Source organism: Gossypium arboreum, chromosome 1 (genome assembly GCF_025698485.1).
Source record: "Gossypium arboreum isolate Shixiya-1 chromosome 1, ASM2569848v2, whole genome shotgun sequence".
Classification (NCBI taxonomy): domain Eukaryota; kingdom Viridiplantae; phylum Streptophyta; class Magnoliopsida; order Malvales; family Malvaceae; genus Gossypium; species Gossypium arboreum.
Window position 1 is genome coordinate 88,376,290 of NC_069070.1, and position 24,135 is coordinate 88,400,424.

At 36.7% G+C, this 24,135-nt stretch overlaps 1 long non-coding RNA gene across 1 annotated transcript; it reads right to left on the reverse strand.

Moving 5' to 3' along the window:
• Nucleotides 1-5,698: 5,698 nt before the first annotated feature.
• LOC128290203 (uncharacterized) lies at nt 5,699-14,888 on the reverse strand. The gene is made up of 2 exons (XR_008279848.1): nt 14,814-14,888; nt 5,699-5,947 (listed from the first exon to the last, which is right to left on the reverse strand). It is a non-coding gene; the product is annotated as an uncharacterized LOC128290203 (long non-coding RNA).
• Nucleotides 14,889-24,135: the final 9,247 nt, after the last annotated feature.

Consider the following 24,135-nt stretch of genomic DNA (forward strand, 5'->3'; position numbering starts at 1 on the left):
TATTTCAATCCAAAATCACATCATGGAAAAATTACATTTTGCCCCTAACTTTACAAAATTACAATTTTGCCCCTAGGCTCGGAATTTAATTTCAGCCCTTATTCTTATATTTTATGATATGCTGAACATTTTCTCTTCTACAACAACATCAAATTCTCACTCTATCATATAGTTATGAACAATAGGTATTTTTACCGATTATCTTGCTTTTACTCGTTTTCACTTAAAACCGAGTAGCACAAGTTATTTAACATAATTTAAAACCTCATATTCTATCATAAAACATCAAAATACACAAATTTCACCTATGGATATTTTTCCAAATATGAACCCTAAGTTAAATTATTACTAGCATAAGCTTAATCGAGCTTCCGGATTCCAAAACGTAAAGAACATTAAAAGCGGGCTTAGAATCACTTACTATGGAGCTTGAAAATTGAAGAAACCCTAGCTATGGAGAGAGGGAGAATTCGCAGCAACTAAGGAGGATGATGATCAATTTTGTGTTATTTTTCCCATTTTATTTCATTTAATATCCAAATGACCAAAATGCCCTCTTTACTAAACTTTCAAAAATTCCTTCCATGTCCTAATTTTGTCCATGAACTTAAAATTGGTCAAATTGCTATTTAAGACCTCCTAATTAATATTCCAAAACAATTTCATACTAAAACTTCCGGATGCAAATTTTGCAACTTATTCGATTTAGTCCCTACTTTCAATTTAAGCACTTTAGGCATAGAATTTCATCACGAAATTTTCACACAATCATGCAATCATATCATAAACCCCAAAATAATTATAAAAAAATTATTTCTATCTCGGATTTGTGGTCACAAAACCACTATTCCGATTAGGCCCTAATTCGGGTTGTCACAATTCTCCCCCCCTTTTGAGATTTTCGTCCCCGAAAATCTTACCGGTAAAGAAGTTTGGGTACTGTTTCCTCATAGTTTCCTCAGGTTCCCACGTAGCCTCTTCTATCCCATGTTTGTGCCACAACACTTTCACTAAAGCTATACTTTTATTTCTTAACTGTTTAACCTGTCGAGCCAAAATCTTTATTGGTTCCTCCTCATAGGTCATATCCGATCGAATCTCAATTTCTGTTGGGGAAATCACATGTGAAGGATCAGAACAATAACGTTGCAACATTGATACATGAAACACGTTATGAATTCTTTCTAACTCTGCCGGTAAGGCCAACCGATATGCCATCGGTCCAATTCTCTCGAGAATCTCAGACGGCCCAATAAAACGCGGACTCAACTTGCCTTTTCGACTAAATCTCGAATCTTTTCCATGGTGACACCTTCAAGAACACTTTATCACCCACGAAATTCAATCTCTTTTCTTTTAAATCGCATATGACTTTTGTCGATCTGAAGCGACTTTCAAGCAATCCCGAATTACTTTTATTTTCTCTTGGTTTCTTTAACTAAATCAACTCCATGAATCTGCTTCTCACTAAGCTCGGTCCAATATAAAGGAGTCCGACACTTACGACCATACAAGGCTTCAGACGGTGCCATTTGTATACTTGATTGATAAGCATTATTGTAGGCAAACTCAATCAAAGATAGATATTTCTCCCAACTACCTCCAAATTCTAAAACACAAGATCTAAGCATATCTTCGAGTACCGGATTACTCTTTCCGTTTGACCATCTGTTTGTGGATGAAATGCGGTACTAAAGTTCAATTTTGTACCCAAAGCTTCTTGTAACTTTTTCCAAAATCTCGAGGTAAATCTTGGATCTCTATCGATATTATAGACATAGGTACTCGTGCAACTTCACAATTTCAGCAATATATAATTGGCTAATTTATCAAGTGAGTAATTGGTACGTCTTGGTATAAAGTGGGCTGACTTTGTTAATCTATCAACCACTACCAAAACAAAGATCCTTCTTTTAGGAGTTAAAGGCAAACCGGTTACAAAATCCATGGTAATCTTGTCCCATTTCCACTCGAGCACCATTACCGGTTGAAGTAATCCTCAAGGCACTTGATGTTCAGCTTTTACTTGTTGATGATCAAACACTTGGTTACAAATTCAGAAATGTCCTTTTCATACCGGCCTCCAATACGACTTCTTTAAATCATTATACATTTGGTGCTACCAGATGAACGATAAACACCATTGTGCGCCTCATGTAATATTTTCGAATCAATTTATCATTTTTCGACACATATCCTGTCTCGAAACATCAAACAGTCATCCGGTCCAACTCGAAAATCGAGTCATAACTCGATTCGCATTGAGTTCTCTTAATCCGCAACTCACTATCATTCTTTTGAGCATCACAAATCAACCGGAGAAATAACGGTTTAGCTCTCATCTCGCTAAGATTGACCCATCATCGACAATGCTAACCCCGTGTTCATGGCTCTCAAAGTAAAAGAAATTTTCGCTCAAGGCGTCAAGAACTTCATTTGCCTTTCCTGGATGATAATCAATCACTAGATCATAATCCTTTAATAATTCAAGCCATCTTCATTGTCGCAGATTCAGATCCTTTTGATTCATCAAGTACTTCAAACTTTTGTGATCGGTAAAAATTCGACATTTTCACCGTACAAATAATGTCGCCAAATCTTCAAGGCAAAAACAACAATGCCGTTCAAATCATGTGTAGGATAGTTCTTCTCATGCGGTTTTAACTGCCTCAAGCATAAGCTACCACTTTACCCTCTTGCATCAACACACATCCAAGGCACATCAATGATGCATCACTATAAATTACGAACTCCTTTCCGACTCGAAATTGTACTAAAATTGGTGCTTCATCAATCGTGCTTTCAACTTTTCAAAACTTTGTTGACATTTATCAGTCCATTCAAACTTAACATTCTTTTGCAACAACTTAGTCATAGGAGAGGCAATCATCGAAAATCCTTCAACAAAACGTCTATAATACCCGGCTAAGCCTAAAAAGCTTCTAACCTCGGATACATTCTTGGCGGTTTCCAATCAACGATCGCAGAAATCTTGCTTGGATCCACCGAATACCATCACCGAGACTATATGCCCCAAAATCCGACTTCACGGCCGAACTCACTTTTACTAAACTTGGCAAGCAGTTTCTTTTCTCTCAAGATCTGCAATATAGTTCTCAAGTGTTCGGCATGTTCGACTCATCTCGAGAATGAATTAAAATGTCATCTATAAACACTACTACAAACTTATCCAAATATGGCGGAAGATCCGATTCATTAAGTCCATAAATATAGTTGGAGCATTTGTTATGCCAAAAGGCATCACAAGAAACTCATAATGTCCATACCTTGTCCTAAAGGCGGTTTTCGCACATCGACTCCTTAACTCTCACCGGTAGTAACCGGACCTCAAATCAATCTTTGAAAACACTGTGGCCCCTTTAACGATCGAATAAATCATCAATCCTCGGCAATGGGTACTTGTTCTTTATAGTCACCTTATTGTCGACGGTAATCAATGCAAAGTCTCATTGAACCATCCTTCTTCTTCTGAATAATACAGAGCACCCGGGAGAGAAACTCGGTCTCACAAATCCCTTGTCCATTAACTCCCGCAATCGAGCCTTCAATTCTTTTAATTCAATGAGCCATTCTATATGGAGCAATCGAGATCGGTGCGATGCCGGCAACAAATCAATGGAAAAATCTATCTCTCTGTTCGGAGGCAACCTGCAATTCCTCCGAAATACATCCGAAACTCACAGACTATCAGATCGATTCAAATTTCAGTTGAGGCAACTCAATATTCATTACATAAGCCGATAAGCTTCACACCCTTTTCTCATGTATTTACATGCGGACATGTGCGAAATCACCATAGGCAATTTAATTGATTCATCTGTTTCAACCCACGAATTTCTCCATTTTCACATTTCAACTCTAGTGTCTTTTGTTTACAATCTACCTTAGCATCATACAATGTTAACCACCCATTCCCAAGATAACGTCAAACTCACCAAATGGTAACAACATCAAGTTGGCCGGAAAAACAGTGACCTTGAATCATTAATGGGCAATTCTTGCAAACCTTGTCAACTAGCACATATTGGCCTAAGGGTTCGACACTTTAATCGTAAACTCAAGAAATTCAACAGCAACTTTTTATTGGATACTAAATTCATGCAAATATAGGAATGAGTGGACCCGGATCAATCAATGCAATAACAATAGTATCATAGAGAGAAATGTACCAAGAATGACATCGGAGATGATGCATCTTCTCGCACGTATAGCATAAGCTCTAGCAGTGCTCTAGCTTCCGATCTTGCCGTTAAATCTTTCATCACAGTTTTACTACTAGTCCCACCTCCAGTATTTCTCGGTGGGCTACCTCTACTAGCGGTGGTATTCGCATCTAGCACTCAAATCTTTCTTCTTTAACTTTCTCCGGACAATCTCTAATAAAATGCTCATGAGAACCACACAGAAACAAGCTCGCTTTCGTCCCCAACACTCACCACAATGTTGCTCGCCACATTCTTGACACTCAGCTTTCTAGGTCGCACATTACCCACACTTGCCACCAAGTAGCTTGAGCTTTAGACCCGAATATGCTCTACCACGATCTCTGTGTGAATCCCCAATTGAAACTGTCATTCGAGGGTTTGTCTCTTTGGACCTCTTTGGTTGAGATTGAAATGGCTTGCTTATCTGTCTTTTTCGACATCTCGGGCCTCAATAGCGACTTTTCTTCTTTCTTTGTTCAATTCTTGACTTTAAGAGCTCGATCAACCAATACTACAAATTCTTTCAACTCCAAAATTCCTACAAGCACTTTAATGTCCTCATTCAGCCCATCTTCAAATCTTCTACACATAATGGCCTCGGTGGACACACATTCTCAGGCATACTTGTTTAGTCTTACAAATTCGCGTTCATACTCACTTTCTGAGACATTTTCCCCGCTTCAATTCGGGGAACTCCTTCCGTTTTTATCAATAAATCGCGACTTATGTATTTCTTTCTAAATTCTTCCGGAAGAAATCCCAAGTAACTTTTTCTTTTGGCACCATGCAACCAAAGTCTTCCACCGGTGGTAAGTCAATCTCTCAAAAGTGATCTGACACACTTTAAGCATTCCTCGGGTGTACATGAGAGCTCATCAAATACACGGGTAGAATTTTCAAGCCGAATTCCGCTTTCTCGGGATCATCATCGACCTTTGCTCTAAACTCTTGACCCCTTGTTTTCGAATCTTGTCAACCGGAGGCTTGTTCATTCTTACCAAATCTATACCTTGAGCAGCTAAAGGAATCGCCTCGAGGTATAGGAGGGGTGGAGGAGGTTGAGCATTTGGATTTGCTCGAATAAATTCAAGATACCAATTGTTCATCATTTGGAGAAAGGCATCCCAGCCTCATCTCCTTGTCTCAATGTCTCAGTCTACTTTCCATAGGCGCGGTCCCTTGTGCGGGAGCCACAGCATTACTAGCAAAGCAAGATCGTACCGCAGCCCTTCGGGATCCATTACTATATTAAAACAAAACACGCTTTAGAATAATCGAGTCACCACACTATCACAATATTTTTATGGCATGTATAGCTAGACTTTTACACACACTTTATTAGTCCGAGAACCGACTAAACCATAGCTCGATACCACTAAATGTAACACCCTTACCTGCTACTGCCGCGCGAGCAGGATACAAGGTATTACCGAACATAACACATACCATTAAACATAATCGAGATATAAATATGTCATCCAATTTGATAGTGCATCGTATAATATATGTCTTGAACAATATTAGCCAACTTTAATGGCTTGTACAAAGTAGCTGGTCGAGTATTGTAACTAATATTTTAAACCTAGACAAATATGACACGTAACAAAATGATTAAGCCTACTATACATGCCATAATTCAAAACGTTTAGTTCAAATACCCTAAAGTATGATAGTGCGGGTAGATCTTCACGATCCTTAACTCCTGAGCAAGCCGAAGGACACTATAAGACAAAAGAGAGAAACAAAGTAAGCTTATAGCTTAGTAAGTAAGTATGTAAATACTAATTAAAGAATCTAACATGTTTACACAACAATTCAAGTATATCTACTTTAACTTCACTATTCATTCCACTTTGATTAAGCTGTCTCTGCTGCGTCATATTCACCAAATAAATCATAACTCGAGTTACAAAACTCGAAATTCAAATCCGTAAAATTTCCCTGAATCTAGACTCATAAAGATTTTTGCTAATTTTTTTCTATAATTTTTGGTTCAGCCGATTAGTACAGTTTATTAGTTAAAGTTTCCCCTGTTACACAGCTCGACTGATCTGACCTCTGTTCACTACGAATTGAATTTATCTCAGTACATAATTTATACAACACTGAAGTCTGTTTCATTTAAAACTAGTCTCAGTAAGGAATTTAGGCATGTAAACTATATTTCTTAATTTGCTTTGTATAATTTTTAATGATTTTTCAAAGTTGGAACAGGGGATCACGTATTCATCCTGAGCAAGTCACATACAATTGTAAATATCTCAAAATATAGAATTCCTTTGCTTGCTCTGTTTCTTTTATATGAAAGTAGACTCATTAAACTTTAATTTCACATCTCATTCAACATCTAATTATATTCCTCCTATTTTTGGTGATTTTTCAAAATCACGTCACTGCTACCATCTAAAAACAGTTTTAATGCTAATTTCACTCTTTCACACATTCTTTATGCTAACCTCATTTTATCTTATATATGTATATACCACAAATCATTTTCACCACATTTCATTCACCATAAGTGTAGGTCCAAACCACAATATCACCACAAAACCATCCCGTTGAACAATTCGGATCAATCCTCGATATTTAATGGTTTCAAAGACACACCCCACCATCATACTTCGTTTAGTTCGGCTCTCTTGTACACATGGTGAACACTTAGTACCACTCATGCGACCTAACCGATTTGTCTCGTAGCTCTCTTGTCTACATGGTGTCCTTCACTTGGAATCACGCATGCGACCTAGCTACATTTATCTTTCACGTAGCTCTCTTGTCTACATGGTGTCCTTCACTTGGAATCACGCATGCACCTAGCTACATTTATCTTTCACGTAGCTCTCTTGGCTACATGGGATACATCTCGTATCACACATGTGACCTAGCTACTACAGGTGTCTCGTAGCTTTCTTGTACACATGATGTGCACTCAGCATCATACATGTGACCTAGCTACGCCCTCTATTTCATTCGATCTCTCGAATGTTCAACCGGATCTCTCTCTATATTTATTTCCATTCTTCCAATAGTCGATTTATATTTTAACATCAGCTAGTATATTTATATAATAGGCTGAAATATAAGAATGTACATGAAATTATTGTAATATTTACATACAAACTTACCTTGGTGCAAAATGCGGAAATTTTGCAATTTAGTCCAAAACTTTTCCTTCCCCGCTCGAGATCAATTCGCGTCTTTCTTGATCTATAATAACACATTTAGCTCATTTAATACTCATACTATTTATTTCAATCCAAAAATCACATCATGGAAAAATTACATTTTGCCCCTAACTTTACAAAATTACAATTTTGCCCCTAGGCTCGGGAATTTAATTTCAGCCCTTATTCTTATATTTTATGATATGCTGAACATTTTCTCTTCTACAACAGCATCAAATTCTCACTCTATCATATAGTTATGAACAATAGGTATTTTTACCGATTATGCTTGCTTTTACTCGTTTTCACTTAAAACCGAGTAGCACAAGTTATTTAACATAATTTAAAACCTCGTATTCTATCATAAAACATCAAAATACACAAATTTCACCTATGGTTATTTTTCCAAATATGAACCCTAGGTTAAATTATTACTAGCATAAGCTTAATCGAGCTTCCGGATTCCAAAACGTAAAGAACATTAAAAGCGGGCTTAGAATCACTTACTATGGAGCTTGAAAATTGAAGAAACCCTAGCTATGGAGAGAGGAAGAATTCGGCAGCAACTAAGGAGGATGATGATCAATTTTGTGTTATTTTTCCCATTTTATTTCATTTAATATCCAAATGACCAAAATGCCCTCCTTACTAAACTTTCAAAAATTCCTTCCATGTCCTAATTTTGTCCATGAACTTAAAATTGGTCAAATTGCTATTTAAGACCTCCTAATTAATATTCCAAAACAATTTCATACTAAAACTTCCGGATGCAAATTTTGCAACTTATTCGATTTAGTCCCTACTTTCAATTTAAGCACTTTAGGCATAGAATTTCATCACGAAATTTTCACACAATCATGCAATCATATCATAAACCCCAAAATAATTATAAAAAATTATTTCTATCTCGGATTTGTGGTCACAAAACCACTATTCCGATTAGGCCCTAATTCGGGTTGTCACAATTCTCCCTTTTGAGATTTTCGTCCCGAAAATCTTACCGAGAAAAGAGGTTTGGGTCTTGTTTCCTCATAGTTTCCTCGGGTTCCCACGTAGCCTCTTCTATCCCATGTTTGTGCCACAATACTTTCACTAAAGCTATACTTTTATTTCTTAACTGCTTAACCTGTCGAGCCAAAATCTTTATTGGTTCCTCCTCATAGGTCATATCCGATCGAATCTCAATTTCGTTGGGAAATCACATGTGAAGGATCGAACGATAACGTCGCAACATTGATACATGAAACACGTTATGAATTCTTTCTAACTCTACCGTAAGGCCAACCGATATGCCATCGTCCAATTCTCTCGATAATCTCGTGACGGCCCAATAAAACGCGGACTCAACTTGCCTTTTCGACTAAATCTCGAAATCTTTTTCCATGGTGACACCTTCAAGAACACTTTATCACCCACGAAATTCAATCTCTTTTCTTTTAAATCTACATATGACTTTTGTCGATCTGAAGCAGCTTTCAAGCAATCCCGAATTACTTTTATTTTCTCTTCGGTTTCTTTAACTAAATCAACTCCATGAATCTGTTTCTCACTAAGCTCGGTCCAATATAAAGGAGTCCGACACTTACGACCATACAAGGCTTCGTACGGTGCCATTTGTATACTTGATTGATAACTTTTATTGTAGGCAAACTCAATCAAAGATAGATATTTCTCCCAACTACCTCCAAATTCTAAAACACAGCATCTAAGCATATCTTCGAGTACCTGGATTACTCTTTCCGTTTGACCATCTGTTTGTGGATGAAATGCGGTACTAAAGTTCAATTTTGTACCCAAAGCTTCTTGTAACTTTTTCCAAAATCTCGAGGTAAATCTTGGATCTCTATCTGATATTATAGACATAGGTACTCCGTGCAACTTCACAATTTCAGCAATATATAATTCGACTAATTTATCAAGTGAGTAATTGGTACGTACTGGTATAAAGTGGGCTGACTTTGTTAATCTATCAACCACTACCAAAACAGCATCCTTCTTTTTAAGAGTTAAAGGCAAACCGGTTACAAAATCCATGGTAATCTTGTCCCATTTCCACTCGTGCACCATTACCGGTTGAAGTAATCCGAAGGCACTTGATGTTCAAACTTTTACTTGTTGATGATCAAACACTTGGTTACAAATTCGAAATGTCCTTTTCATACCGGCCTCCAATCTGACTTCTTTAAATCATTATACATTTTTGTGCTACCAGATGAACGATAAATGACCATTGTGCGCCTCATGTAATATTTTACGAATCAATTTATCGTTTTTCGCACACATATCCTGTCTCGAAACATCAAACAGTCATCCGGTCCAACTCAAAATCTGAGTCATAACTCGATTCGCATTGAGTTCTCTTAATCCGCAACTCACTATCATTCTTTTGAGCATCACAAATCAACGGAGAAATAACGGTTTAGCTCTCATCTCGCTAAGATTGACCCATCATCGACAATGCTAACCCGTGTTCATGGCTCTCAAAGTAAAAGAAATTTTACGCTCAAGGCGCCAAGAACTACATTTGCCTTTCCCGAATGATAATCAATCACTAGATCATAATCCTTTAATAATTCAAGCCATCTTCATTGTCATGATTCGGATCCTTTTGATTCATCAAGTACTTCAAACTTTTGTGATCGGTAAAATTCGACATTTTCACCGTACAAATAATGTCGCCAAATCTTCAAGGCAAAAACAACGGCGACGGCCCAAATCATGTGTAGGATAGTTCTTCTCATGCGGTTTTAACTGTCTCAAGCATAAGCTACCACTTTACCCTCTTGCATCAACACACATCCAAGGCCTGTCAATGATGCATCACTATAAATTACTGAACTCCTTTCCCGACTCGAGTGTACTAAAATTGGTGCTTCATCAATCGTGCTTTCAACTTTTCAAAACTTTGTTGACATTTATCATCCATTCAAACTTAACATTCTTTTGCAACAACTTAGTCATAGGAGAGGCAATCATCGAAAATCCTTCAACAAAACGTCTATAATACTCGGCTAAGCCTAAAAAGCTTCTAACCTCGGATACATTCTTGGCGGTTTCCAATCAACGATCGCGAAATCTTGCTTGGATCCACCGAATACCATCACCGAGACTATATGCCCCAAAAATCCGACTTCACGAAGCGAACTCACTTTTACTAAACTTGGCAAACAGTTTCTTTTCTCTCAAGATCTGCAATATAGTTCTCAAGTGTTCGCATGTTCGACTCATCTCGAGAATAAATTAAAATGTCATCTATAAACACTACTACAAACTTATCCAAATATGGCGGAAGATCCGATTCATTAAGTCCATAAATATAGTGGAGCATTTGTTATGCCAAAAGGCATCACAAGAAACTCATAATGTCCATACCTTGTCCTAAAGGCGGTTTTCGACATCCGACTCCTTAACTCTCACCGGTAGTAACCGGACCTCAAATCAATCTTTGAAAACACTTGGGCCCCTTTAACCGATCGAATAAATCATCAATCCTCGGCAATGGGTACTTGTTCTTTATAGTCACCTTATTGTCGACGGTAATCAATGCAAAGTCTCATTGAACCATCCTTCTTCTTCTGAATAATACAGAGCACCCTGGGAGAGAAACTCGGTCTCACAAATCCCTTTGTCCATTAACTCCTGCAATCGAGCCTTCAATTCTTTTAATTCAATGAGCCATTCTATATGGAGCAATCGAGATCGGTGCGATGCCCGCAACAAATCAATGGAAAAATCTATCTCTCGTTCGGAGGCAACCTGGCAATTCCTCCGAAATACATCCGAAACTCACGGACTATCGATCGATTCAAATTTCAGTTGAGGCAACTCAATATTCATTACATAAGCGGATAAGCTTCACACCCTTTTCTCATGTATTTACGTGCGGACATGTGCGAAATCACCATAGGCAATTTAATTGATTCATCTGTTTCAACCCACGAAATTTCTCCATTTTCACATTTCAACTCTAGTGTCTTTTGTTTACAATCTACCTTAGCATCATACAATGTTAACCAGTCCATTCCCAAGATAACGTCAAACTCACCAAATGGTAACAAGATCAAGTTGGCCGGAAAAAAAGTGACCTTGAATCATTAATGGGCAATTCTTGCAAACCTTGTCAACTAGCACATATTGGCCTAAGGGTTCGACACTTTAATCGTAAACTCAAGAAATTCAACAGCAACTTTTTATTGGATACTAAATTCATGCAAATATAGGAATGAGTGGACCGGGATCAATCAATGCAATAACAATAGTATCATAGAGAGAAATGTACCAAGAATGACAACGGAGATGATGCATCTTCTCGGCACGTATAGCATAAGCTCTAGCAGTGCTCTAGCTTCGATCTTGCCGTTAAATCTTTCATCACAGTTTACTACTAGTCCCACCTCCAAGATTTCTCGGTGGGCTACCTCTACTAGCGGTGGTATTCATCTAGCACTCAAATCTTTCTTCTTTAACTTTCTTCTGACAATCTCTAATAAAATGCTCGCGAGAACCACACCAAACAAGCTCGCTCGGTCCCCAACACTCACCACAATGTTGCTCGCCACATTGTCGACACTCGAGCTTTCTAGGTCGCACATTACCCACACTTGCCACCAAGTAGCTTGAGCTTTAGACCCGAATATGCTCTACCACGATCTCTGTGTGAATCCCCAATTGAAACTGTCATTCGAGGGTTTGTCTCTTTGGACCTCTTTGGTTGAGATTGAAATGGCTTGCTTATCTGTCTTTTTCGACATCTCGGGCCTCAATAGCGACTTTTCTTCTTTCTTTGTTCAATTCTTGACTTTAAGAGCTCGATCAACCAATACTACAAATTCTTTCAACTCCAAAATTCCTACAAGCACTTTAATGTCCTCATTCAGCCCATCTTCAAATCTTCTATACATAATGGCCTCGGTGGACACACATTCCTCGGGCATACTTGCTGAGTCTTACAAATTCGCGTTCATACTGCTACTGAGACATTTTCCCCGCTTCAATTCAGGAACTCCTTCCGTTTTTATCAATAAATCGCTGACTTATGTATTTCTTTCTAAATTCTTCTGGAAGAAATCCCAAGTAACTTTTTCTTTTGGCACCATGCAACCAAAGTCTTCCACCAGTGGTAAGCCAAATCTCTCAAAAGTGATACTGACACACTTTAAGCATTCCTCGGTGTACATGAGAGCTCATCAAATACACGGTAGAATTTTCAAGCCGAATTCCGCTTTCTCGGGATCATCATCGACCTTTGCTCTAAACTCTTGACCCCTTGTTTTCGAATCTTGTCAACCGGAGGCTTGTTCATTCTTACCAAATCTATACCTTGAGCACTAAAAGAATCGTCGAGGTATAGGAGGGGTGGAGGAGGTTGAGCATTTGGATTTGCTCGAATAAATTCAGCATACCAATTGTTCATCATTTGGAGAAAGGCATCCGAGCCTCATCTCCTTGTCTCAATGTCTCAGTCTACTTTCCACAGCGCGGTCCCTTGTGCGGGAGCCAAGATTACTAGCAAAGACATCACCGCAGTTCCTTCAGATCCATTACTATATTAAAACAAAACACGCTTTAGAATAATCAGAGTCACCACACTATCACAATATTTTTATGGCATGTATAGCTAGACTTTTACACACACTTTATTAGTCCGAGAACCGACTAAACCATAGCTCGATACCACTAAATGTAACACCCTTACCCGTTACAATCATTGGAACAGATACAAGGTATTACCGAACATAACACATACCATTAAACATAATCGAGATATAAATATGTCATCCAATTTGATAGTGCATCGTATAATATATGTCTTGAACAATATTAGCCAACTTTAATGGCTTGTACAAAGTAGCTGGTCCAAGATTGTAACTAATATTTTAAACCTAGACAAATATGACACGTAACAAAATGATTAAGCCTACTATACATGCCATAATTCAAAACGTTTAGTTCAAATACCCTAAAGTATGATAGTGCGGTAGATCTTCACGATCCTTAACTCCCGAGCAAGCCAAGGACACTATAAGATAAAAGAGAGAAACAAAGTAAGCTTATAGCTTAGTAAGTAAGTATGTAAATACTAATTAAAGAATCTAACATGTTTACACAACAATTCAAGTATATCTACTTTAACTTCACTATTCATTCCACTTTGATTAAGCTGTCTCTGCTGCGTCATATTCACCAAATAAATCATAACTCGAGTTACAAAACTCGAAATTCAAATCCGTAAAATTTCCTGAATCTAGACTCATAAAGATTTTTGCTAATTTTTTCTATAATTTTGGTTCAGCCGATTAGTACAGTTTATTAGTTAAAGTTTCCCCTGTTACACAGCTCGACTGATCTGACCTCTGTTCACTACGAATTGAATTTATCTCAGTACACAATTCAAAAAACCCTGAAGTCTGTTTCATTTAAAACTAGTCTCAGTAAGGAATTTAGGCATGTAAACTATATTTCTTAATTTGCTTTGTATAATTTTTAATGATTTTTCAAAGTTGTAACAGGGGATCACGTATTCATCCTGAGCAAATCACATACAATTGTAAATATCTCAAAATATAGAATTCCTTTGCTTGCTCTGTTTCTTTTATATGAAAGTAGACTCATTAAACTTTAATTTCACATCTCATTCAACCTCTAATTATATTCCTCCTATTTTTGGTGATTTTCAAAATCACATCACTGCTACCATCTAAAACAGTTTTAATGCTAATTTCACTCTTTCACACATTCTTTATGCTAACCTCATTTTATCTTATATATGTATATACCACAAATCATTTTCACCACATTTCATTCACCATATGTGTAGGTCCAAACCACAATATCACCACAAAACCATCCCGTTGAACAATTCGGATCAATCCTCGATATTTAATGGTTTCAAAGACACGCCCCATCATCATACTTCGCTTAGTTCGGCTCTCTTGTACACATGGTGAACACTTAGTACCACTCATGCGACCTAACCGATTTGTCTCAGTAGCTCTCTTGTCTACATGGTGTCCTTCACTTGGAATCACGCATGCGACCTAGCTACATTTATCTTTCACGTAGCTCTCTTGTCTACATGGTGTCCTTCACTTGGAATCACGCATGCGACCTAGCTACATTTATCTTTCACGTAGCTCTCTTGCCTACATGGGATACATCTCGTATCACACATGTGACCTAGCTACTACAGGGTGTCTCAGTAGCTTTCTTGTACACATGATGTGCACTCAAAGATCATACATGTGACCTAGCTACGCCCTCTATTTCATTCGATCTCTCCAATGTTCAACCGGATCTCTCTCTATATTTATTTCCATTCTTCCAATAGTCGATTTATATTTTAACATCAGCTAGTATATTTATATAATAGGTTGAAATATAAGAATGTACATGAAATTATTGTAATATTTACATACAAACTTACCTTGGTGCAAAATGTGGAAATTTTGCAATTTAGTCCAAAACTTTTTCCTTCCCCCGTTCGAGATCAATTCCGCTTCTTTCTTGATCTATAATAAAACATTTAGCTCATTTAATACTCATACTATTTATTTCAATCCAAAAATCACATCATGGAAAAATTACATTTTGCCCCTAACTTTTACAAAATTACAATTTTGCCCCTAGGCTCGGAATTTAATTTCAGCCCTTATTCTTATATTTTATGATATGCTGAACATTTTCTCTTCTACAACAACATCAAATTCGCACTCTATCATATAGTTATGAACAATAGGTATTTTTACCGATTATGCCGTTTTACTCGTTTTCACTTAAAACCGAGTAGCACAAGTTATTTAACATAATTTAAAATCTCATATTCTATCATAAAACATCAAAATACACAAATTTCACCTATGGTTATTTTTCCAAATATGAACCCTAGGTTAAATTATTACTAGCATAAGCTTAATCGAGCTTCCGGATTCCAAAACGTAAAGAACATTAAAAGCGGGCTTAGAATCACTTACTATGGAGCTTGAAAATTGAAGAAACCCTAGCTATGGAGAGAGGAGAATTCGCAGCAACTAAGGAGGATGATGATCAATTTTGTGTTATTTTTCCCATTTTATTTCATTTAATATCCAAATGACCAAAATGCCCTTCTTACTAAACTTTCAAAATTCCTTCCATGTCCTAATTTTGTCCATGAACTTAAAATTGGTCAAATTGCTATTTAAGACCTCCTAATTAATATTCCAAAACAATTTCATACTAAAAACTTCCGGGATGCAAATTTTGCAACTTATTCGATTTAGTCCCTACTTTCAATTTAAGCACTTTAGGCATAGAATTTCATCACGAAATTTTCACACAATCATGCAATCATATCATAAACCCCAAAATAATTATAAAAAAATTATTTCTATCTCGGATTTGTGGTCACGAAACCACTATTCCGATTAGGCCCTAATTCAGGTTGTCACATTGATACTAGCCCCTAAATCAGCCAAAGCATTATTTACATCTAGGCTACAAATTAAATAGGGAATCGTAAAACTCCCTGGATCTTTTAATTTGTTGGCCAACTTATTCTGTAGTATGGCTGAGCAAACCGCATTTAGTTCCACATGCGACGCCTTATCCAACTTCCGCTTATTTGTTAAAAGCTCCTTTAAGAATTTGACTGCGTTTGGCATATGCGAAAGAGCTTCAATAAATGGTAAGTTAATATGTAAATTCTTTAATTATTTAAGGAATTTACCGAATTGTTCTTCAATGCAGTCTTTCCTTGTCGCGTTTGGGTATGGCACGCGAGGTTTGTATTCTTTACTTACTGATTTCTAGTCATTGTGGTTGACCTCACCCTTACCTTTACTTACTACTGTTTCTTTCCTCGGTTCTGGTTTAGGTGCAACTAACCCTTGGTTGTGACTGAGGAAAATCTAGGTGCCGATGGAGATTCTTTTGTAGCTGATTTATAACACTTCTCACCTGACTCATCCTGAATGATCAGTACGAATGAGAGATTTCATCGGAGTATGTAAGAATAAGAATTTTTGGTTTTATTTAAAAATTAAAGAATTAAATAATTTCTTTAAAATAATTAAAATATGTTTTAGTCAAATTAAAATTTTTAAAAATATTTAGAATTGATGGGAAGTTGGTCAAGGGCAATCAGAACTCAAAATAGACACGAAAGGTGAAAATAACATAAATTAGTGCAAGGATACGATATTGTGTCGAGGAATTTATGATGTCGTGGTGTGACTTACTGAGGAATGAAGTCATGACATGAGGATTGCATAGTCGTGATGTTGGACACTGAAGTCATAATGTTTCAAATTCATGATGAAAATGTGACTCACTGAGTATGCTCAAAACACTTCAAAATCACTCTAAAACATCCTTAAACACCATTAAATCATAAATCATGGTTCCAAATCATTAAATCATATTTAATGATAATTCCAATTCATAAAAATTTTCAAAACAATTTATAAATTAAGTTCTTTTCTTAATCTTTCAAGGAGGTTACAAGCAACGCCTAGTTTTATAAATCCAAATACTTATAAACACTTATGATAATCTAAGTCTCTATGTACATGCCAATAACCTATACAAATAGCATTTATTAATTAAATATCAACCTTAAAAACTTGATGAGTGATGCGATGCTCTCGAACAAAGCTTTAAGATTCTCGTACGAGATTCGTTACCTATGCATTTTAAAAAACTAACACATGAGCTTTAAAAGCTCAATAAATAGCAAGGATAAACCTATTTATCCTATTCCTTATGAGCGTTAAGTCTCTTTAAGCATGTCATATATATTTACTTAAGTCACATTCTAGTGTCTCTAATCAATTCTTCTAAATTAATCAAATTATAGGGCTTAACTTACATTTCAATGATTCATTAGGAAATAGTTTATGAAAAGTTTGTATAAGGATTATTCTTCCTCATATTTCTTTAAAGTATTTGTTTCTTATCTTCTCAAAACATGCATAGACATTTATTTCTCATTTTTGGCGCTTATTTTCTATTAGATTTGTCCATTTCATTTTCATTTCCAAGACTAGGACATAAACTTTTATATTTATCAATTTAATTCTCATTTGCTTATCTATTCATTTACCTTATTTTCATCCATTTCATTTATAAATCATTTAGCTCATGATCCTTAATCTTGTTTCTAATCGTCTATAGTTACATTGAAATTTGATTATCAACCTTTAATCCATTTTCACCCATAAACTCTAGTAAAATCGACTTAGATACACAAGACTCCTCTACCACACCAATGAGCATCAAAGTGGTAAACTACAGAATATCAAAAAACATCCCTCCTTCACACCAGAGAGCTCATAATAGCATAAACTACACTACACCAAGATGTTTATAAGTGCAATGCCTTTGGGCGATATAAAGCATACATAAGTGCGATATTTGTAACATCTATCACTCGTCTCTATTTTCAGATTAGGGTTGCGGGATGCTATAGTAATTAATAGAAAAATAACATGCAACATTAATTCAAAAATTCTTTTAAACATTCACTAGAAATCAATACTCACTATACCATACAATTCCTTAGTTTCACTCTCAATTTTTTTTTTGAAAACTTCGTGATGTATTTACCAAACCTTCAATATTAATGGCATATAGGCTAATCCATGTAGGGACCAAACAAATCAAGGATCAAATAATTTATATTATAAGCTCATGGTTTCATTGTCAGTTCGTTGATGTGATGTGAATCATGATAAGTTTTATAATTTATGAATGTCCGGTCTTGAAAACTAACTATTATCACGACAAAAGCAAGTGCACCTTATCTAACAGTAGTATAGCTTATAGCAAGACCGGGATGTCGAACCCAAAGGAACTAAAAGTACTAGTATTAACTTTCTTTTTATTATCTAGCCTAAAAATAAAGGGGTTTGTTTTATCTAAACTAATTACTAAACTAAGAATGCACAGAAAGTGAATTAGGGTAATAACTTTTGTGAAAACTGAATGATTTGGACAATTCCTAAGGGAAAAATCCACCTAGACATCAGTTGTTATTGACTTTATTCACTTGACTTGATCCGTAGAAATCCCTAAGTTATATTATTATCTCTCTTGAGACTAACAACATCTAACCCTAGCTTGATTAATTAAAATCTCTTTCTAATTAAAACCCCTAGTATTGCATTAACGTGATCTATGGATTCCCTTATTAGGTTTCACCATAATCCGGCAAAATTATGTCACCTTATCTCTAGGCGTGCAATCAACTCCGCTTAATTATGTTAGATATACTCTTAGACAGGGACTTTTGCTCCTCTAAATAAACACATCAATACTTGAATCAATATCCTGGGATACTAAAGTAAGAATTAAGAACTCATAATTAAGAACAAGTCAAATATTTATCATATAATTCAGATAATAATAACAAGATCCGTCTTAGGTTTCATTCCCCTTAGGTAATTAGAGGGTTTAGTTCATATTTATGAAAGAAAAAACTCAAAAGAATAATGATAACAAATAAAGAAAACCCAAGAACTCTTGAGGGGAATTGAAGGGAGATCTTCAGTCTTGAAGGTGAATCCGGCTTCTGAGATGGATCAATCGTCTTTCTTCGAGTAATTCCTTTCCTTCTACTCCGTATGTATCTTTTTGGTACTTCCTGGGGTGTTTATATAGGCTTTAGAATGCTTCTAAACCCTGAAGAGTGGCCTTTTCCGAATAGGACTAGACTTGGGCTTAACAAGGACACGCCCGTGTGACACGCCAGTGTGCGATTTCTTCAAACTATGCTTGAGTCTGTTGAACGGACAAGGGCGTGTGAACTACCTGTGTGAGGAAGTCCAGGCCGTGTTGATTTCCCATGTTGACCCATTTTCTCCGTTTTTGGCCCATTTCTCGCTCTTTTTACTCTCCTATGCTCTCCTAATTATAAAACATGAAATTAAAGGATTAGGAGCATCGAATTCACCAATTCTAAGGATAATTCATCCAAAATTATGCTAAGAATGGGATAAAAATATGTATAAATTACGGTTTAATAAATACCCCCACACTTAAGCGTTTGCTTGTCCTCAAGCAAAATCCTCAACTCACAATCAAAATAAATTCTTCTCAACTTATAATTCTCATCAATAGTATCTCAAAATAATCCATAAGTAATCATAAATTGAAAATTCAACTCGAAGAATATCAAAGTTTCACACATTCCAAGTTGAGCATTTTATCACGAAAACCTAGGTGTCTCCCCTCATTTAAGTAATCACTTTTGATTCAAAATGTCATAGCGTTTCACATCCTCACTGAAAGATTCACTCAAATCACTCGAGGTGTTTAAGTATAAGAAATTTAGCACCCAACAGTCAATATGAAAAGTTATTACCATAGGCTTGCGTGAAAATCAAATCTCCACCATTATATATTGAGATGATACATCAATCAAAAGGTCTTTAGAGGGTTGTAATGTGGCTTTGGTTAGGGGGTGTGGTTACAAGCTGAAAAAGAAGGTTAGAATCGAGATTGAATTAAAAAATTACCTAACTAGAAAAATACTACAACTTGATAAATTACATTTCTAATTAGAAAATCCTAGAATTGAACTTTTCTTCATGGGATAAGGAATTTAAATACTTAAGCTCAAAAACAAAGAATTACTACTAATATGTATGTTTTTTTTTTTAAGAACAAGTTAAATAACATAGAACTTTGCTAATTATTACAACGAAAAATAAAACATAGCTAAGCAATTAATTCAAATCAAATCTCGACAAAAATAAGGATCAAATTAGGGGATTTAAACAATAATGGGTTATGGGTTAATATTGAGGGTAAATCAATGAATGGCTTGATAGGCTCAAAGGGGTTCACTAAGGGTTAATTATGAGGGTAGACTTTTATGGAGTAAGTGGGTTAAACCTAAGTGCCTTTATCATCTCGTCATATCAAATCAATGGTGTGGTCTTAACATGCATAATCAAGCAAGTTCTAGAATAACAATTCGATATTAACACACTCAAAGCAACAATAAAAGTGAGCATGAAAGAAATAATATATGCTCTAAAAGCTCAATATCTCACAAAAATTATGGCCTTTTGATGTTTAACCTGTGAATTTCAACTTAAGATAATATCTAAACTTGGGGAAACAACCTAAAAATTTTTAATTCTCAAGAATCAACTTTTCATGCTTGATTCCTTAATTCCTTTAAAGTCTAACAATCAATGCATAAATGCCTATGTTTTAATTCAAAAGACATATCAATAAAAATCATAAATTAATCAAAATTCATTCTAATAATGATATAAGAAGATTATTTGAGAATAAGACAAAATTCAGGATTTTTTCTAATAATGATATAAATACCCTCACACACTTAAGATGTACATTGTCCTCAATGTACAAAGTTAGCTTTACTGAAAAATATAGATATAAGATCATAAGGTAGGGAGAGAAGTGAAACTTCCTGAATGATGAACGGAATCCTTGACTTGTAGTCATGGAAAGTAATCGGCAAAGGCAATGATGAGATTGGAGGAGGATACTCCAGTGGTGGTAGAGGTTGGGTTCCACAACCATAGTGTCCAGCGAAGAGGTTATCGTGGTGGTCGGGCAGGACATGGCAGTCGTGGAGAACCTTTTCCAGTGGAGTTTCAAGTTCCTAAGTAATAGTGAGCTTTGGAGCTCTTTATAACAACAATACCATCAATAACTCTTTAGAAAATATAAAAAAGCATGATTACTCATAAAGAAATGGCCGAAAGTATAAATTGTTCAATATCAACTATAAAACCTAAGGATGAAATAAAATTAAAATAAAAGAAAAAGAAAAAGAAAATAAAAAGTAGTTTTGAAAAGATAAAAATAAAAATAAAAACATAAAAATAATAAATAAAAGTCTTTAAACATCTTTATCGCTAGATGGTTCACGAGGTGGGGGCAGCGATGAGATGTGAAGGTGTTGACAAATCTGATGTAGAGTGGCATCAATGTGATCGAAGCGCTGAAAACATTGCTGCTCGAATTGAGTTAGGTGCTCAGAGATGTCAGAGAGTGAAGCCGCTGCATGAACTGGACGATGAATAGGAGGTGGCTGAGTGGCTGGATCCTTGTGAGGTGGAGGGACATCATCAGCAGTATCCTCTGGGTCCTCCTGCTCAGCTGACTGGACTAGGCGGTACTAGGGAGGGTCAAATCCACATTTTCGCTCAATCATGCTCATATGCAACATACTCGGGATGCCCTGTGGGGACATCTGACTAATGAGAGTGAGGGAGGATGCTTGTGTCACCGTGTTGAGGAGAATAAAGTACTGTGCTAGGCGAGTCACATAAGGGCCGATTGATATGACTCCCTTCCTATGCCGCTCCGTCTGATGGCGAATGGCGAGGGCGATGAAATAAGCAAGGTCGAAGACATGTCCATTCGCCATGCTCCACAAGAAATAGGGGTCGTGAGTGTTGACGACACTGGTGCTCTTTCGCCGTCCAGTTAGGGTGTGGGCTAGGATGGCATGTAGGTATCGCAGGGATGGGGTGAGAGTCGATGCCTTGGAGCAACTCGGGTCATAGGTGGCTGAAGCAGGGACGAGGGAGACAAGTGGATGTGGCGATAGAGGGTGTCAAAATCATTGTCATCCATGAACTCCTCCGTATAGAGCCCCAAAGCGACACCGAACTCAGGTACACTCAGCTGGCAGACTAAACCACCGAGACAGAATTGGACAGTTCCAAGATCATCGAACTGTGTCATGACGACTTGAAGGTGGAAGGTCGAGCAGAGTTCGAGTGTGAGCTTGAGGTATGTCGGTTCGATGATCTCAAAAAAGAGGTCCTATGGGTCAATCGTCAGAAGGGCTCGTATCGCGTCAGCCAGCTGGATTTGTTCAAGTGCTGCCCAATCAATGCAGCGGTCCAAACGTAGGGGTCGGACCCGTAGTATATGAAAAGGTTCTTCCTATGGTCCCGAGGAGAACTCGAGGAACATATGCTTAATTTTAGTGGTAGGACCCAATGATGATGCTGCTCCTTTCCTCTTCTTCGAGGTGGGGACGATGGTTTTGTTGCCACGTGGATTTGACATTGTATCTGCAATGGCAAGATGAAGTTATAGAAATACCCCCAAGAATAGCATGGAAAGGTATGTAAGAATGTTAAAATTAAAGAAGAATACTTCATGGACATCATAGGCAAAAGGGAAGATGTACCAAAAAGTAACTAAATCCTAATGGAAAGATATATCAAGTCATGAGTAACAATATGTAACACCTCGTACCCGAGTCCGTTACCGGAATCGGACACAAGGTGCACACAGACTTAACTATTTTCACAGTCCATTTAAAAATTTCCAGACTAGCTGGTCACTGCATCACTGTCGCCTTAAAAATCATATCTTGAGTTTCAAAGCTCGAAAATTTGTTTCGTAATTTTTCCCTGAAATTAGACTCATATGTCCATCTACAGATTTTTTTCTAGAATTTTTGGTCGAGCCAATTAGTACAGTTTATTAGTTAAAGTCTCCCCTATTCCAGGGTTCGACTACACTGACATTCGTGCGTTACGAATTGAATATCTCATTGTACAGGGCTTTAATACTGATGTCGTTTGTTTCTATAGAAACTAGACTCAGAGAGGAATCTATACATATATGGAATGACTCCTAATTATCTCTGGTTAATTTACAATGAATTTCCAAAGTCGGAACAGGGGATCCAGAAACCGTTCTGGCCCTGTTTCACGAGAACTTTAATATCTCTTAACATATAACTCATATGACCGTTTCGTTTGTTCCATATGAAAGTAGATTCATCAAAGTTCATTTACATAAATTATTCACTATTTAATCCCATTCCTACTATTTTTAGTGATTTTTCACATCCACATCACTGCTGCTGTCAGCATCTGCCTTTAAGGTAGGCTTTACCTATTTCATGATTTCCATGATTCAATTGGCCCTTTTTGCATATATAGCACAAAGTGTGATCATGATTAACCATTCCAATGGCTAATCGTTTCAAAACAATTCCATACCTCATAATGATCAACATACAAACGATTATGGTACTATGCTAAAAACGTATATAAGCCATTTTCGCATGGCTATCCAAGTTTACACAAAACCGAAAGGTACATGACCTTCAACAAAAGGGTAGTCCTATACATGCCATTTCAAAGTTCAACCAAAATTGTACCAAAATGGGGGCTTTGATAGTGTGGGAGACTTCGACTTCCAAAAATCCTGAGTCCGATAGCTGACGAGCCAAAATCTATAAACAAAGAAACAGAGAAAACGGAATAAGCAATTTATGCTTAGTAAGTTTGAGCAAGAAATTCCAGCACAACAAAAGCATAGCATTCATAAAGCTAACGGATAATTTCATATGCACAAATTCTCAATATCCTACTCATTTCACATTCCAACCCCTATGTTCATACATAAGGGATCATCTTAGCCAAATACCGGAAACTCATTACTCGACTGAGCGAATATTATTCGAAGGGAATCAACTAATTCAAGCACATACGAACATACCTCATTGCTGGAATTTTTCAAGCGTATTAACTGAAAATTTTACAGCAAGATCGCTCATTCTCGAATCACGTACATTCGGAATTTAACCGGATATAACAACTCGCTCAAATGCCTTCGGGACGAAGCCCGGTTATAGTGACTCGCACGAATGCCTTCGGGACTTAACCCGGGTTTAGTAACTTGCACAAATGCCTTGGGCTTAGCCGGATTTATTAACTCGCATACGAATGCCTTCGGATCCTAGTTCGGATATAGTCACTTAG